The sequence below is a fragment of the Elephas maximus genome, chromosome 3 (assembly GCF_024166365.1).
Source record: "Elephas maximus indicus isolate mEleMax1 chromosome 3, mEleMax1 primary haplotype, whole genome shotgun sequence".
Classification (NCBI taxonomy): Eukaryota; Metazoa; Chordata; class Mammalia; order Proboscidea; family Elephantidae; genus Elephas; species Elephas maximus.
The window spans coordinates 130,197,034-130,216,118 of NC_064821.1; the positions used below are offsets into that span (position 1 = coordinate 130,197,034).

The following is a 19,085-nucleotide window of genomic DNA, read 5'->3' on the forward strand; positions in this document are numbered from 1 at the left end:
TGCCAACATAGTCTCAAGTGTCTACTTGATCCAAGAAGCTCATTCTTCACCAGCACCTTTTTCTTTCCCATTGTCCAGTCTAATCCCTGTTTGAAGAGTTGGCTTTGGGAATGGTTCCTGTCCTGGGCTAACAGAAGGTCTGGGGGACATGACCACCGGGGTCCTTCTAGTTTCAGTCAGACCATTAAGTCTGGTCTTTTTATGTGTACTCCAGGCTTTTGAATCAGAATCTCCAAAGGAGTGGTGAGGAGTGTTGTGTGTCTTTTTTTCCTACACCATGTACCTGCTTTCTTGAGGCTGAAGAGCTTCCTCCCTTTGATTATCTAAGAGAGTAGCCCACATCTGAAAAGGTGTGAGGAGGGAATGACTAGACGGCCATCTTTCCTGCTCTTTCTCTGTTTCTTGGAGTCTGCTCATGTTGTTTGGTTTTTGGTTTGGGTGGTAGGCAGAATTCCAAGACGGTTCCCGTGATCTCCACCCCCTGGTGTTATGGCCCATCCCTGCCCTGGAGTGTGGGCAGGATTATGAGTCACTTCAGGGCTCTGGTGGCAGAGTGGTTAAGCATTTGGCTGCTAACCAAAAGGTTGGCAGTTCAAATCCACCAGCCGCTCCTTGGAAGCCCTATGGGGCAGTCCTACTCTGTCCTATAGGGTCATTATGAGTCAGAATTGACTGGATGGCAATGAGTATTTTGGCTTTGTAAGCAAAAAAAACATGCAAAGGTGATGGTATGTTACTCCTTTGATGAGGTTACATTATGTAAGGCTCTGTTTTAGCAGACTAGAGTCTCCTGCTGACTTTGAAGAAGCAAACAGCCTTATTGTGAATTCCCGAGGGAGAGAGCCATGTGGCAGGGAACTGCAAGTGGCTTCTAAGGACTAAGGGTGACCTCCAGCTGACAGCTAGTAAGAAGCCAGGGCCCTCAATCACATAGCTGAAACGAAATGCCTTTCCAACCACCTAAATGAACTTGGAAACAAATTCTTCTCTAGTTGAGCCTCCAGACGAGAATGCCACCCAGCCGACACCCAGATTGCAGCCTGTGAGCAGAAGACCCAGCTGCCATGGCCCACAGAAACTGTGTGTTAATAGCTATGTGTGTTGCTGTAAGCTGCTAAATCTGTGCTAATGTTTAGACAGCAATAGAAAATTAACAACCTGACGTTGTCGTTACTGTAAGCTGCTGTAGAGTTGGCCCCAACTCATGGCGATCCCACGCACAATGGAACGAAATCCTACACGGTCCTGTACCTTCACCACAACTGGTTGATGATAGGACCTGTGCCATCCCTGTGATCAGTTGTGATTGGACCATTGTGATGCACAAGGTTTTCATTGTCTGATTTTCAGAAGTAGATCGTCGGGCCTTTCTTCCTAGTCTGTCTTAGCCTGAAAGCTCAGCTGAAACCTGTTCAGAATCATAGCAACACACAAGCCTCCACTGACAGACGGGTGGCTGCTGTCCCATATGGAAGGCTAGAATTCTCCCACTGAACCGTCAATGCTTTTTTAGTCCCTAAGTGGTACAAATGTCTTGGCTGCTATAGAAAGTTTGGCAGTTCACATTCATCCAGAGGCACATCAGAAGAAGGCCCTGGCAATCTACTTCGCCAAAATCACCCATTAAAAACCCTATAGAGCAGAGTTCTATCCCGGCATACGTGGGGTTGCTATGAGTTAGAGAAGATACAATGGCAAGCGGTTTTAGTCTGACTTGAGCCTAAACAAATACACAGGCAAAATTATACCGGCATCAGGATCAAAGACACAGCTTGGCTCCCTCACTTCCTGCTCTACTCCTAGTTGCAGTTTATTGTATATTTACATTTTCCCCCTCGGGGGTGTGCAACAATGAGTGGCTCTACCATAGTCTCTCCAAGTACCATTTGAAACCTCTTCCCATTCCCAACAAAGTGAATGAATCTTAAAAAGTAGAGGGACGTAAATTTGGATATAGACTTTAGAGGCTAGAATTTTTTTAATGATAATTTTTTTTTCCTTATTGCAGAACTAATATGTCTTTATTTTACGAAGTATGTCATAATAGGTGGAGAGTGATCCAAAACACCAGCACTGAAAATGTCCACTGTTAATATTGTCCAATATCCCAGCAGTCTTTCTTATATACATATATATATTCAAAATACAGCACCAGGTATCTTTTAGAACCTGCATTTTTAAATTAATAATAAGCATAAATGTTTTCCCAAGTTACTTAGTGATCTCTGACAACATCATTCTTAATTTTATAGTATTCCTGACATAATATCCCATTTTACAGATAGGCTTTAATTCATTTAATCGGTACATATAGGGCCAGAATCTGAAGGAACTTTAGAAGGTTAGGCATTGGGGAAACATTAAACTGGTATCAGCCTTACTGTGAACCACAGCAAGGTTTTCAAATTTTAATGAGCATCACCTGGAGTTCTTATTAAAATGCAGATTCTGATTCCGAATCAGGTCTGGGATGGAGCAAGATTGTTTAGTTCTACCAAGCTTGCAACTGACATTGATGTACCTACCTGGTCCTTGGCCCACACTTTGAGTATCAAGAAATTATGTAAGTTACAGTAAAGTCAATTCCAACTCATGGCAACCCCACGTTGCAGAGGAGAACTGTGCTCCATAGAGTTTTCAAGGCTGTGATCTTTCAAAAGCAGGTTGCCAGGCTTCTCTTCCAAGGCACCTCTGGGTTGGTTTAAACTGTCAACCTTTCAGTTAGTATTTGAGTGCCACTCAGGGATTCCTGACTATGTAAAGTAGAGACTAAGTGTGTATTGAAAGCCTGCCGCAGGGCAGATGCAGTGGCAATGGACAGTAAAAGAAGTTCATGAATGTTTCAAAAAAAAGAAACAATAGGACTTTGTGACAAAATTAGTCTAGAGCAGGAGCGTGGTAGAGAAATTTAAAATTGTTTTCTACCCTGGAAGACTTCAACGTTAGTGATACTGTCGACATAAGTGGAGGAGTAGTCAATTTGAAAAGAGTATGATGAAGTTGATTTCAGTCATGCTGATTTAATGTAAGAGTAGGTTATTTTCGTGGGTTGAGTTGTGTCAAACAAAAAGATATGTAGAATTCCTAACCCCAGGTACCTATGAATGTTGCCTTATTTGGAAATAGGGTCTTGGTAGATGTAGTCAAGTTAAGATAAGGTAATACTGGATTAGGGTAGCCCTAAATCCAGTGACTGGTGACTTTGTAAGGAGAGGGAGATTTGTGGACATGGAGACACAACAGGGAAGAAGGCCTTGTAATGACAGAGGCAGAGATTGGAGTGATACAGCTACAAGCCAAGAACCACTATGGATTGTGGCAACCATCAGAAGATAAGAAGCGGCAAAGAAGGATCTTTCCTGGGCTCTTCAGAGCGAGAACGGTACTGCCACCACCTTGATTTCAGACTTCTGGCCTCCAGAACTGTAAGAGAATACATTTCTGTTGTTTGAAGCCACCCAGTCTGTGGTACTTTGTGAGGGCAGCCCTAAGACACTAATACAGTTATCTAATTGTTAAAGTTTTAGAAACAAATGGAAGTATGAGATTGAAGAACATACAGATCAGGGATAGAGGGGCCAATTTTTGAATCTTTAGAATAAAGATTACAGTTCAAGCCACTAAGAAAATAACCATACTTTAAAAAAAAAAAAAAAAAAAAAAACTGACAGCATAACCTTGAAAATCATTCATAGTTGAGGAAATTGAGCAGGAAGTATGGCAACCTGAAAAGGTCATTTAATATTGCCAAGCCCCACTATCTCATACCGTATAAAAGAAAAGACTGAATTAGACAATCTTTCAGTTCTTTTGCAGCTGTATTATTTTACATCCATCATTAAGCTCCTGCTTTGGTTAGCTGCTGGAAAGCTAAAAAGCAATAAGAAGAAAGCACAGAGTATCTTTGGTGATAACGACAATAGGAATACTTTGTATTGTATCTTTCTGGAGAGTTCAAAACATCTTTATCTATAACATGCGATTAATCCTAGCACCTTCACTATGAAACAGAACAAGCATTATCATTATTTAAAGGATAAAGAAATGGAGACATGGGAGAGTTAAATGAAAAAGATTCTTCAGTGTAATATAGTGCCTAAATGAGGCAAAATGCTTATCAGGAGAAAAACTAATGACAATATAAAGGGCATAGAAATGCTGGTGGGAGACACACCGCATTCTATCACCCTCTCTTGCTCTCGCCTCTATTTATCCCTCCCTCCCTCTCTTTCCTCTAAATTCCCTTGCCACTATTTGTAAAAATAGATTTTGGTGACAGGATATTTGCCAATCAACAAAAGGGAAATAACTGACATGTGGGGTGATCAGAAAAACAGGTATTTTTCTTCCTGGTTATTTCAGGTGTTTTCCTTCTTAGGGTTAATGAATAAAGAACAGTTATGTTAGATACTCTATCATTTCTGTAAAGCTGTTAGTTTGCTCCAGTCTGTAAGGACTGCAGCAGTTATCAATGCTATTTTACTTATGGAAAGGAACTGCAGAGCTGCCAGGTCTATGTCGTGAGAGTTGAGCTTCATTTTGTTGTTTAGAAAAAGCCAATTCTTAAGCTGTCTTACCCCTTCAAAAAAGACATTCCCAAAATGTTTCAACAAACTATTAAAAATTTTACCCTTTCTTGACGTTGCGGTTGCATTCTTTAGGGTACTGTTACCTAGAAAGTTGAAGCAACAACAACAACCAGCATCAAATAGTCCTCATTAAAACACACGCTTCACTAGCAAACGAGCTTCCTACTGGCAGTAACCATCAAGAGCAAATCAGACTTAAGAATAATAGCATGTCTCACAAGAGTGGAACTGTGGACTATGTATAGTTAAAAGTTCTTTGTTTTAAGAAGCTGTCAGAAAGGAATTTTCATTCTTTCATTTGCCTTTGAAGAGTGGCTAGCCTGCAGCAATCTCAGCTATATTTTTTCCACTGTGACACAATAACATTCTCAAGTGACACACCCCCTGAATGATTAGAAATTGTGTTAGGCTGCAGGAACCTGAGACCCAGAACACAGCCACAGCGGCGTAAACACTCTGCCACAAAACTCCATCGGGGATGGGTGGTTTTCTAGCATGGTCTTCTCACAGTACTTGCCTAGAAGTACTCCATCCTTTCCACTCTGACTAGTAAACACCAAAGACCAACAAGCAACACCAAAGACCAAGACAGTAATGTTGTTACCTGTCAGTGAACGATTGCTTTAACTAACTATCACACTTTCAAATATGCTGTACAAATAGGACAAGTATTATCATCATTTAAAACATGTAAAAACTGACGCATGGAACATTTACTTAAAAAGATTCTTCACTCTGACATAGTGAATTGCCCCGGGATAAGGACCTTTGAGACACTCTAAGGTCTCTACACTAGGTGGTCCATGAAAGAACACCCCACTTCAGTCCTTTGACCAGTACATGGAAGCCCACAGCAGACAATTAATATGGACTGACTTTAACGGAAAGCATTTGTTCCTATGCAGTCATACAGTTCAGGAATTCCTTACACACTTCCCAACACCAGGATGGTGAAGGGCACGGTTGGGTAGGTGGGTGGGAGAAGGCTGAGTCAAAATTAGGGGGAGGGGATATCTCTGCTCTTCTTCCTTCAAGACATTATTCATTATAATGATGCTAAACCAGATATGCATCTCACTTCAGAGGGTCTTTGTAGCACCCTTAGTAATTTTCATTAAATATTAGCTCTCATTATTATTATCATCATTCTAGAAATGGGTACTAGGTAGCAGATTCAGAAGTCATGAAAACCAAATTCATATTTCCATAGCAAACGTGACTATAAAGGGACATGACCATTAAAAAAAAAAAAAAAAAAGCTTCATAAAATGTGACTATAAAGTAAGATTTATTGAGGGCAATTTCTAAACTGGAGTTCTGAAGATTTATTCCAACCAGCTTGGTACCCTTAATGGCTTTCTTTTTTTCCATAATCTGAGTCCTATAAAAGTTTCCCTACCCCAGGAAGAGTTGTTAGTTCCCCCTTTTGGGTGAATCCAAGAGGACAGGCTTCAAATTGAGCTGGCTTTCCAAGACATTGGGCTGGGCACAGACGTAGGTGGAGCTGGTCTTCAGGTGCTGCTGCTGCTAATAATAATAACAATAACAACAATAATAATAGTAATTATTTATTGAAAGTTTACTATGTGCCAGATGCCCCATTAAGCACTTTAATTATTTAGCTATCACAGCAATCCTTCTAAAATCTGCTGTTATTATCTCCATTTCTCATATGAAGAAACTGAGGCTCAGAGAGCTTAAATAACTTTTCCCATGACCATCATGGAACTGTCTCATTCTGAGTAAAAGCAAAGCCTGTGTACCAAGGGCAGATTGAAAATAGTAAGAGAGCTTGAACTGGATCAGAACTGTAAGTCTGGCAGCATTTCAGCCTAAACAGATTCAAAGCCTGTAGCCTTGAGAGATCTAAAGCTCTGGATTTCTACAGACTCCCAAGTCTTGGCATTCTCCAGCTCCAGCTCATTACAAAATTCATAGCCTGGCCCTGGCCCACAGCTGTGGCTAGATTCTGGGCAGCAGGGAGCCATCCTTGGCCAGTGGTGAGTATCATAAGTGGTTTGGCTTCTTCTAAGTAGTCATCTTGGCAAGCCAAGCCAGTAGTCTAACAATCACATTAGTTGGAATAAATCACGGCATTTTTGATGTTGCCTTCAGGCCCTACACCACATTTTTTAAAATATATATCTTAATCCTTTAAGATTGTATTGGTCTTTTAAAGTCGTTGAGGTTCCATCAGACGTGGAAGGGACTGGACAATGGGTAGGAGAGAGATGCTGATGAAGAGTGAGCTACTTGTATGAGGTGGACACTTGAGACTGTGTTGGCATCTCCTGTCTGGAGGGGAGATGGGAGGGTAGAGAGGGTTAGAGGCTGGCAAAATTGTCAAGAAAGGAGAGACTGGAAGGGCTGACTCATTAGGGGGAGAGTAAGTGGGAGTATGGAGTAAGGTGTATATAAGCTTATATGTGACAGACTGACTTGATTTGTAAACGTTCACTTAAAGCTCAATAAAAATTATTAAAAAAAAAAAAGTCGTTGAGGTTCAAGCCTGATGAGTAAGGTGGAGGGAGATTCAGCTGGGTGAATCATTAGACATCCCTAGGTGGCTCAGTGGATAAACATGCTCAGCTGCTAATCAAAGGTTGACAGTTTTAGTCCACTCGGAGGCGTCTCAGAAGAAAGAACTGTTGGTTGATCTACTTCTGAAAAGTCAGCATTGAAAACCTCATAAAGCACGATTCTTCTCTGACACACATGGGTCACCACGAGTTGGAAAGGACTTGATGGAAATTAGTTTGCTTTTTATCAATCACGAAAATGTGACTATAAAGTAAGAAGATTTATTCTGAGGACTATCCCCAAACTGCAGTTCCAAAGATGTTCTGAGTGAGGCGTGACCACGGCAGTCTGGGAGTGTAGCCTCTCACGGTTATCCTTTGAATGTTTAAGTCTGATAGGTGTCTTAAAAAATCATAGTTGATATTTTATCATAGTTTCTTACACTGCCATGACTTCTCTCACCAAGTTATCTAAGTGCCCCTTCCTGATCAATCTTGATTAATAAAAATCAACATTTATTGTCTAATATTTTACTCTTACAACAATCCTGTGATGTTAGGATTATCATACCAATTTACAGATAAGGAAGCTAAGACTCATGAGCAAGCCCTATACCACCTATTTCCTCAGTAGTAGAGTTAGTATTTAAATCCAGGTCATGCCTAGGAGAGCGCTTTCTTTTCACCATTCGCAGTTGCCTCAGCCCTGGCTTTTCTAACCCATCTCCAGGTAGAATATTGGGGAAAAAGATAGTATTTCTTCACTTCTAAGTCAATCAAGTGGCACAACTTGATGGTACATAACAGCACCAACTTTTTAAAAAAGAGAATTTTTTTCTTTTAGAATGAAAAACAAAGTTTTACTTAACAAATAGTTATGAACTATATTAGATTTCTTTACTTCTCTAACAAATAACAAGAAATAGTGTAATCTTTTTCAGACAAAATTTTAAGGTTATTTAAAAGTGCTTCCATTTGCAGGATAGTACCTGAATCACAGAGTGTATACTATTCTCAAGTCTCGTTAGACCTTTCAAGGAGAAAGTCATCTTTATATTTACCAGCTAGTAGAGTATCTGCCAATAGAATTTATAGTGCAAGTGTGACCATTAACTCCTACTTCTTTAAAACACATTTTCTCTTAGAGACCTTGACAGTTTCGACATAGGGCAAAAGTTTCATTTATTGACTTCTAGTAGAAGAAAATGAAAAGGGTATTTTGAAAAGAAATAGCAATAAAAATAAAGGATGGATTCTTTGCCTTCAAGGAGGAAGATAATAATACTATGCATATATCAGTTATATATATTTTTCCTTGGTGTTAGATATTGTATGTCTAAAGGTAGTAACAAAAACAGGCTTACACCTTATAAAATCAAATCTGACATGCTCTAAGGCAATATTTTCAAACTGATGGTTATGACCCCAAGAACGTTGTTAAGTCACTTTAGTGGGTCATGAACAGCATTTTTTAAAAAATGGAATAGAATAGATTAAAAAAGAAAAGATAATGTTAGAATAGAATAAAGTGTATCAAACTGCATAACACATGGTAAGGTTAAGTATTGTATTATGAATACAAGCTCCATATTCACTGCTGTTTCCCCATCAAATAGAACAAAGAACAATGCCCGGCACATAATAGGCAGTTAATGAACATTTGCTGTTAAATGAATGAGGATAAATGTATAGATTTATATAAATATAAACATCAAATGCTTATTACTTTTATTAATACATATATGTTAATAATATATATAATTTTATTAATCCTTTTTACTGGGTTATAATGTAAAATGTACTTCCTACTGTAGGATAGGATAAAAAATTTGGAAAACTGTGTGTGTATATGTGTATATATACATATAAATATATTAATACATACGTGCATATACATACATACATCTATAATATATATCATACATACCTATATAATGTCTTCGGCCTGATTCCCTAGAAGCTGAGCTGGAGACAGGGATTCCTGTGCAAGTGATACTTTGAGAAAGCATTTTCAGGAGACAACAACAAGGGAGGGAAGCAAGCAGGATAAGGCTGTGGAGAGAGAGAGCAAGGCAAAGCTGAGGTTTCGGAAGTCTAACCTCCCAGGCAGCTCGCATCAGCTGGGGGCAATCCCCCTTCAAAGAAGGGAGCAGCCATGACCCAGACTCCTCACACTGTAAAAAAAAAAAAAAAATACCATTGCTGTCAAGTTGATTCCGACTCATAGTAACCCTATAGGACAGAGTAGAACTACCCCATAGGGTTTCCAAGAAGCGCCTGATGGATTCGAACTGTCAAACATTTTGATTAGCAGCTATAGCTTTTAACCACTAAAAGCTGATAAAATTCATTCATTTGTTCAAAAAATACTTATTAGCATGTATTCCATGCCATTGTTCTTTGTTCTGTTTGATGGGGAAACAGCAGTGAATATGGAGCTTGTATTCATAATACAATACTTAACCTTACCATGTGTTACGCAGTTTGATACACTTTATTCTATTCTAACATTATCTTTTCTTTTTTAATCTATTCTATTCCATTTTTTAAAAATGCTGTTATGTGTTACAGTCTGATTATAGAGATTATAGTTTACTAGGGCCCTGGAGGTGCAGTGGTTAAGAGCTCAGCCAATAACCAAACAGTCAGCAGTTCAAATCCACCAGCTGCTCCTTGGAAACCCTAAATGGGCAGTCCTACCAGGACTTTTAGAGTCACTGTGAGTAGGAATCAACTTGACAGCAAAGGGTAGGTCAAAGCCCAATTGAAATTGAAGAAAAATATGTAGGATGCAGATAATAGGATACATTTGCAATGACAAAGGGGTCATTTCCATCACAAATCAGAGTCCTTGGATGATTCTCAAGTTCCTTTCACTTCCCAGTCATCCTACCTTTCTTGATTCTTCAACAATCAAACCACACACGCATTTAGAGTAAGGTAAAAGGAATGTGAAGATATATATTGGGTTTGATTAGCAGTCTAAAAGAAATTTTGAATATACCAATATGCCTTTTAAATATGTAAAATGTGTTACAACTTAAAGGCCTGCAATTGTAAGAACAATTATATGAAGTGGCATCAAACCGTGTCAACTATGCTATTGATATGGAAATAAAGTTGTATTTCTGAAGAACCATGTTTAGCAGAATCTTAACAAAGCCAACCAAGCAAAACAATTTCTAATCTGCTGCTGACTTCTACCTGTTCTCCTAATTTTAAATGATGTTTTTAATATTTGGGTGATTAAAATAATAAGCTACACAACCTAATTTTATGAGACTTGTGGACGTACATTAGTATTGAACAGTGAACAAAAATCCCCATTTATTCACATTCTTGCACTATCTTTACTTCATCGTTGTTTTTTTCAGGGTGTGTTGAGAATTTCTGCCTGATCGATCTGAGCTGAAAATACAGAGTTAGTCATGTCACTCACCTGCTCCAACACCATCCCTATCTGTGACTCCTCTCCCATCCTATCTCCATCTCCTACCAGTTGCCACTCACTTGACTTAAACCCTGACTCATTCCCTGCCTGATTAATTTTCCTCCATCCAGAGCTAAGGCCAATTGTCCTCCATTGTACCCCATCCCAAGCTCCGGATCTAATCCTGACCTAAATCAGAAAGCCTGGAGGATTTAGGAATTCCTGGGTGGCACAAATGATTAAGTTCTTGACTACTAGCTGAAAGCTTGGCAGTTCAAACCCACCCAGAGGCACCCCAGAAGACAGGTCTGGCAATCTATTTCTAAAATGTCACAGCTCTGGAAACTCTATAGAGCAGTTCCACTCAGCACACGTGGGGTTGCCCTGACTCAGGCTACAACTAACAACACCAGAGGATTTATGGCCCTCTAATTCATCTCAAGAACTGAGATTTAATGACCTTCTCTCCTGCCTTTCTCTGACCTTGTGGTCAATAGTAATGCTTGTCAAACTCAATGTGCATACAAATTGCAAAGAATTGTTAAAATGTGGGTTCTGATTCATTAGCTCTGGATAGAACCTACAAGTCTGCATTTCCAACTAATGCCAGAGCTGCTAACCTTTGAATGGCAAAAGCCTAATACACTGATTCTCAAATGTGGCCGCACATCAGAATTGCCCACTGTTGCCTGATCTCATCCCCAGATAGTCAGGCTTTGTTGATGTCAGGTGCAATCTGGTCTTAGTTTTAAAAGCTTCCCAGTTGATTCTAATGGGCAGCAAAGTTTGGGGAACACTGGTACAATTGTTGTTGTTAGGTGCCATCAAGTGGGTTCCAACTCATGGCAACCCTATGTACAACAGAACGAAACTCTGCCCAGTCCTGTGCCAACCTCACAATTGTTGCTTGCGTCCATTGCAGCCACTGTGTCAGTCGTCTCATTGAGGGTCTTCCTTTTTTTTGATAACCCTCCACTTTACCCAAGCATGACGTCCTTCTCCAGGGACTGATCCCTTCTGATAATATGTCTGAAGTATGTGAGATGTAGTCCTGCCATCCTTGCTTCTAAGGAGCATTCTCGTTGTACTTCTTCCAAGAGATATTTGTTCATTCTCTTGGCAGTTCATGATGTATTCTGTATTCTTCTCCAAAACCACAATTCAAAGGCATCATATATACCTGATATCAAGTTCCCGTAATGTACTTCAGCTCCGATAATAATTCCTCGTTTGTTCTACTTTGCTTCTGGAGTGCCAGTCTCCATAGTCTACCCAATATAATTATTGCCAGTCTAACTTCCTCCATCCCTCCACCCACTCCTACCCCTAAATGAGACACTGGAGCTCTTTCTCTAAATTGTTGTTCCAGCCCTGCAAAATTTTGAAACATTTCCTTGATTCTGCTTATAGGGTCTAGCTACCCAGATCTTTGAATATTTTTGGCTCTGAGGTTTTCTATCATGGTGTATTTCTCCTGTCCATCAAATATTTATTGTGTGACATTCCATAGCTACATAGTAAATACTTGATGATATAAATTTAAAATGAGGCATTTATTCGCTAGTTTATTCAGTAAATTCTAGTGAACACACACACCTCTTGTGTGTAAGGCAATGTTCTAGGATCTGGCGATACATTAGTAAAGAAACCAAAACAAGTCAAGTCCCCGGCTTTAAGAAGCTTAGAGGCTAATATGGGAGACAGATAGTAAGTGCATAAATACATAAGCTATCCCAAGTAGTGTTAAAAATCATGAAGAAAAGTAAGCAGAATAAAAGAATAAAGACTGAGAGAGTCTGCAATTTTACCTAGGATGGTTAAGAAGGACGTCGTGTGTGGGAAACATTTGAGCAAAGACTAGGGTGAGGCTAGGGATAAGCCACGTACATATCGAGGAGGAAGAAGTTTCTAGGCAGAGGGAAAGAAGAGCTGGGGCACAGGCTCTGAGTGTTTAAAAAAATTTAAGGTAGAGTAAAAAGGACATGGAAACCCTGGTTGCGTAGTGGTTAAGAGCTACGGCTGCTAACCGAAAGGCTGGCAGTTCAAATCCACCAAGCACTCCTTGGAAACCCTATGGTACAGTGCTTTTCTGTCCTACGGGGCTGCTATGAGTTGGAATTGACTTGAAGGCAACGGGATTTTTTGGTTAAGGGGGCCATTGTGGGTGGAGCTGAGTGAACATAAAGGATACAATATGAGAGGAGGTAGAGGTGGCAGGGACCAGATTAGGCACAGACAGGGAGGACAGAGTAAGAACTTTTATTCTAAGTGAAATGGAAAGTCTATGGAGGGATGTGTACAGAGGATTTAAAGAGAATCAACTTGCCTATGAGAGTTTTTTTTTTTAATCAAACGGACAATATTGGTCTACTCTTTTCAGTCACTAACCTGCCTGTGACTATTTGAGGACATACTGCAAAGGAGTGTTTATCAGTCCATATTGTCCTCTACTCTTTTCCAATTTTTTAATGGCTAAACAACTGTCCTTCTACTCTGGAGTTCCAATATACAGAGAGAAACAGATTTTATATGGGCTCCATTTCGTAAAATCTTTGGCTTTTAAAATGTAGATATGGGTAAGGGAATCTTCCTTTTAAGGAAAAAAAAATTTTTTTTTTTTTAAGAGGAGCCCTCAAATACCTCACACATCCCTTTTAATGCCAAACAGTCATCTTAACGTGGCCAAAATAAGACACTTAATTTTCTTTGTCAAATCCCTTCCTCCTCCCCATTTCAGTAAATTGCACCACCACCTATCCAGTTGTTCAAGTCAAAACTGAGCTTCTATCCTAGCTGCCACCCAAGATTCCTCACATTCAACCCAGCATTAAATCCTGTTCGATCTACTTCCAAAATATTTCATGAATCGACCACTTTTCTTCACTGATACAAACCTAATCCAAGGCACCACCATGACATGTTAGGCTGGAGAGATTAATCAGACACTGAAACGGAGATGGATTTATTAGTTACATAAATAACTCTGGAGATCAAGGGAGAGGTCTGGGCTGGAGACATTCATGTGAAAGACTTACGGGTGCTAGTGGCATTTAACACCATAAGACTGCATGAGATCACCCAGAAAGTTTATAAGGATAGAGACAATGTCAAAGAACTCAGCCCTGGAGAACTTCAAAGGAGACTGGGTAAGAAACCCAGAGAAGTAGTTAAGAGAATCAAGAGAAATTGGAGTTCTAAAAGACAAGAGAAAAAAGTGTTTCCAGAAGGAAGAAAGGATCAATACTGTCAAATACTGCTCATAGATTGATGAATTAAGGACTAATACTTACTTGATCACTGAATTCATTCATAACTATGATCTCTTGCCTGGACTACTGCGGTAGCCTCCTTATCTGTCTTCCTGCCTCTTCTCTTGCTTCCTTACAGGCCATCTTCAAAAAAAAAAAAAAAAGAAAAAAAACCCATAGTAATCTTTCTAAAGCTTAATCATATCAGATCATTTCTCCACTTAATACCCTCCAGTAGCTACTTAGCACCTTAAAACAGGCAAAGTTACACATTGTCTGAACTCATTTCCTCCATGTCCCCCCTACCCCCTATTATGCTTCAACCAAATTAGCTTTGAGTTGTCTTTATATATGCTGTGTGGAAGACAGACAATGGTGATGCCCTGGCCTTATCCTCACACTCACGGCTGCAGGTGAAGAGTTGACAGCATCCTATCTTAAGCACACAGATGTCTCCCTTCTTATTTTCCCAAGTGCTTTCTTTAGTTCTTCCAGAGTTTGCTGGACCTCCACAGGTACAATCTGTAAGTGCAGAGGGAGTCAATACCCTGAGGGTAACACTCAACCAGTGGGAGATAAGAGACAAGAGATGGTAGATACATGGCTCAACTTCCATGCGCTCCGGTAGGATAATTCTGAGCTATATTCCAAATGGTTTCTTAGAGGGAAACAAGCCCCAGTGGAAAGGAGCCCCCATTGTCCACAGCAATATCTTACTTATAACACAGCCTTTGTGCCCTTTTCTCCCTCCCTGACCCACTTTCCCCATTTCCTCCCTAGTGCTTGTTGGATGTGACCTCCCCCCAAATTACACGTACCCAATGTATCGGGGTTTGTTTTGGGAGAAACCCAAACTAAAACACATGCCAAGCAAGATTCCATCCTTGGGCTTCTTCATGAGCTCTGCTTTCAACTTGAAGTTTTTGTCTCAAATCTCTGCGTGCCATCCTTCTGATCAGTGGGCTTCAACCTGAATGTTTCATACTGAAAGAGCCTCCTCTGACCCCCTGGCTCTAGTATCCTCCACCAGTCACTCTCGCTGTTTTATCTTATTCATCAGTCAATGCTAAGAATTATTCTATTTATTTATCATTTCATGAGTTTATTGGCGGTCTCACCTCTCCCCTCCTCACATTAGCCCCTACCTCCACAAACATATTCACAGGACACAAGATTACAGGGACTTCTTAAAGGTGCACACTCTCTCTGCTTTCTTGCTTAGCCCTTAAAACAGTACTCGGACTAGAGGAGATAGTAAATAAACTGTCAATATTTGCAGACTGGCAGACCTATGAGGCTTTACTTCTCATATCAGGGTACATGTATTCCCAATTGTATACCCAGTATACCCCTTATGGAGCTCTGGTGGCACAGTGGTTAAGAGCTCAGCTGCTAACTAAAAGGTCAGCAGCTCAAATCCACCAGCCATTCCTTGGAAACCTTATAGGGCAGCTCTACTCTGCCCCATAGGGTCACTATGAGTTGGAATAGACTCACTGCCAGCAGGTGTGGGGTGCATATGTGTGTGTGTGTGTGTGTGTGTGTGTGTGTGTGTGTGTACCCATTATACTGAAATATGTCATATCTCCCAGGAACATAAATTTGATCAGAAAAAGTGTGTGTGTCTGTGTACATATTAAATCATTTACTTTTCAATAATTAAAATTTTTATTTTCATATTTAAACAAACATCTTATGGAGTAATAGGAGATTCTCATGGGCTTTTGTGATAAAATAAGTGTTCATTGTCCCTTGCTTTAGGGGTACTTTGATGGAAAAGTGTAAAAAGCCTTCCTCTAAGGAACCCATCTCTAATTGGAAAAAGGGAGGAAACTCTGATGGGAATGGACAGCTACACAAGCTGTCCCTATTTTTTCCCTAAGTTTTTTTCTTTCTCTCAGGAGCCTTAAAGCCATTACCCATACTTCCCCATTTTCTGCCCCAGTTTTCCCCAAACTGAATTCCTCAGAACCATTTATTTGTGTTCTCTAGAGATTTAATAAAAAAAAAAAAAAAAAAACCTGTACTCAAATAAGATTGGAAAACACCAGATTAATCCTTCTTCGAACGTTTAATGTGCTAATGTGCATTTGCCTGTACTAAAGAGAGGTATAGCACATGCAGCCTTCCTCCAAACTTATTTGACTCTGCTCTAGCCCAAGAGGAAGAGGATGTTATTACAAATCCTGGGCACATGTTCCAAGGCAGGCATCACGCTAACTGCTTTTCATGAGAGTTTGTACACTTATAAGGTCCCTGGGTGGTACAAACGGTTTGTGCTTGACTACTAACCAAAACGTTAGTGGTTCGAACCCACCCAGTGGTTCCACCAAAGAAGAAGAAGAACAACGACAAAAACAAATTTGTTGCCGTCAAATGGATTCCGACTTATAGCAACCTGCACGCAAGAAAGGCCTAGTGATTTGCTATGTAAAGATTACAGCCAAGAAAACCCTATGGAGCAGTCTACACTATATATATAACACGTGGCGTCGCCATGAGTCAGAATTGACTCTACAGCAATTGAGGTTTTGTTTTTTTTTTTTTTCTTGGAATACCACCTGGCAGCAACCTGTCCTATAAGGTTTCCAAGGAGCTGCTAGTGGATTTGAACTACTGACCTATTGGTTAACAGCCAAACTCTTAACCAATGTGCCACCAGGGCTCCACACCTCTAGGGTAAAGGAGGGATTATTTCATTTAAATTCCTCAACAAAACCTTTATGGTAGGAATTATAATTTTCAATTTCATAAGAAAGAAAATGAGAGGTAAAATAATTTGAACTGGTTTCCATAGCACTAAACAGTCGAGAAAGGATTTGAAACCAGGTAGATCTGATTCCAGGGCCCCTTTTTTCTACTTAGCACAGCTGAGAAAAGATGAAGCATTCAGGAGCAGCTTCTGCTAAAGCTAAAGAAAACTATTTCTAGATGTCCTCAAAAATACAGAACGTGGCAAAGGGAGTATTAAATAAAGATTTAATTTTTTTACTTATTGCTTATTTCAACTAATATTTTGTAATTACTCCTTACAGTATTGGATTATTTTATATTCTTAGAAATAATTATTTTCAAACAATTGCATGGAATTTCAAAGAAAACACAAAAATTCAATTTAAAGCTTTCTGTATAATTTGTTCACATATTGTTCAATACATTGAAAATTGTTTCTAAGTCAGCATTTAAGAGAGGAATCCATGCACAATTAGGAAATAATTGTGAAATATTAACTTAAAATTTAATATACAGTAGCCCAGGTGAATGTATAATTTGTTGGCCTGCAGAAGCATAGTATGAAAAGATCACATTTGTCTACATGACAGTGTTACCACATATATTTTGAATTCCAATTTTTATAAAGTTTAAATAATTTTGTAAACATTCACATTCTTTCCCTCCCTTGTGCTTGCTCTTTCTCTTTCTCTGTTTTTGTTTTATCTTTACCAAACCCATAAAAAAAAGTCCATTTTTAAAATACCAAACCCACTGCCATCTAATCCATTCCAACTCATAAAGACCCAATAGAACAGTGTACAACTGCCACATAGGGTTTCCAAAGCTGTAAATCTTTACGGAAGCAGACTGCCGCATCTTTCTGCTACATCTTTCTCCCACAGAGTGGTTGGTGGTTTCAAACCACACGGACCTTTCTATTAGCCTCCAAGGGCACTTTAACCACTGTGCCACCAGGGCTCCTTAGTTAAAATACAGGACTGTGTAATTCTAGTGCTGTGCTGAACATCTGGCAACCTGATTGAGAATAAATAGTAAATGAATTTTTAAAATAATGGGCAGTTTTCTGATGATAGAATAAACTAAGTGACATCATTTAACCAGCCCAAGGTCCCCTTTCCAAGCCTTTGACATTTTCCTCTCCACTCACATTTTTGCACCACTTCCTTTGCAAGAGACCTTGAGGTAGGTACGTCTCCCGCCCCCTATCTGCAATAAACAATCAGAAGCAGGCCAATTTGATGACCTGACCAGTGGTTGGGGAAATGGTAGCACATCGTTGGGGTAAACAGGACACTCTCGGCACACACTGAGCTTCATTTACATAGCTTCCTGCAGTTGAGTGTTTTCTGGCTTCCTTTAGGTAAGCAGGTAGAATGGCTGCATTCTTGCAAAAGAAACCAACAATGAGCTTTCTGAAAAATAAAGGGACATCCTGGAATTCTGGAGAGCCAGCTCTCTCCTACTGAGTGACTTTAGGCAAGTCATGTAACCTCTTAGGATCTCAAGTGCCTCATCGGTGAACTGAGGCTGTTGGAATCATTGAAATGTATCTAAACTTCTACACGTTCCAAAATTCTGTAATTCTTTATCTTGATCTTTATCTCCAAAGTATGCTACATCACTTCTGTTACCCCCTCTGTATCTTTATTTGCAAAAGTTCTTAAATAAGAATACCAAAGGCTAGTATAATAGAGATCAATTTATCAAGAATCTGTTGCACACTTTTAACAATGTGGCAGGCGTTGTCAAACATTTTGCCCTTAATTATTTTTCACAATGACCTGGGGAGGGAGGTATTATTCTTTGCATACTACATTCAGATTTTTCTCACAAATTCTTTGTGGTGAACTGGGCTATAACCCCCCAGATCTCCTGCTTACATCAGGAGTGCACTACAATTCAATGTCCTCTGGTTGTTTGATTAAACAAAAATTTAATAAATTTTCTTTGCAGCATCGTTTTCATTTCCTTGCTATCAGGACTTCAGCTGATACTATTGAAATGTAAAAGCCATAACGCATGCATCTAAAAGTCATCCTCTGCTTTTCTTTCTCACACTTCCCAGTAGTTGCTACTCTTCTGGCTGAAAATTTAAAAAGAAAATTAAAAATAGACTCCTTAAATCAGTCTCAAAGAAAGGTGTGAGCTAGGTAAAGCCAGCATTTTGTACTTCAAGTTGCCCTTTCCCAAAAGTGGCCCCTGCCCTAACCCCTAATGTCAGCTTCTTAAGAGTGCTATCATCTTACGTTTGCATACCAAGTCTTGTTAACAAGTTGCTAGGGCATTCTGAGAGTGAACTCAAAATTTGACACAGCGGCTGCAACAATGGGCTCAAACAGCAATGATTGTGAGGATGGCTCAGGACCAGCAGCGTTTCATTCTGTTGTACGTAGGGTCACTATGAGTCAGAACCAACTCCACTGAACCTAACAACAACAACAACAACAGGAGTACAGGAACTGGAGTTGAGACCAAAGATGGTGTTCCAGTTGAAGCACTAATAGGCAATTCGACTTTGAGTAAATTCTTCCTGCTTAAGAAGAGAGGGGTAAAAAAAAGAAGA

At 39.7% G+C, this 19,085-nt stretch overlaps 1 long non-coding RNA gene across 1 annotated transcript in view; it reads right to left on the minus strand.

Moving 5' to 3' along the window:
* Positions 1 to 5,890: 5,890 nt before the first annotated feature.
* Positions 5,891 to 19,085, minus strand: part of LOC126073214 (uncharacterized) — a 46,582-nt gene continuing 33,387 nt past the window's right edge. Inside the window, exons 3-5 of the long non-coding RNA XR_007516679.1 lie at positions 13,829 to 13,930; positions 9,036 to 9,160; positions 5,891 to 6,116 (exon numbers count right to left, since the gene is read on the minus strand). This is a non-coding gene — a long non-coding RNA (uncharacterized LOC126073214). The remainder of the gene's footprint in view (positions 6,117 to 9,035; positions 9,161 to 13,828; positions 13,931 to 19,085) is intronic.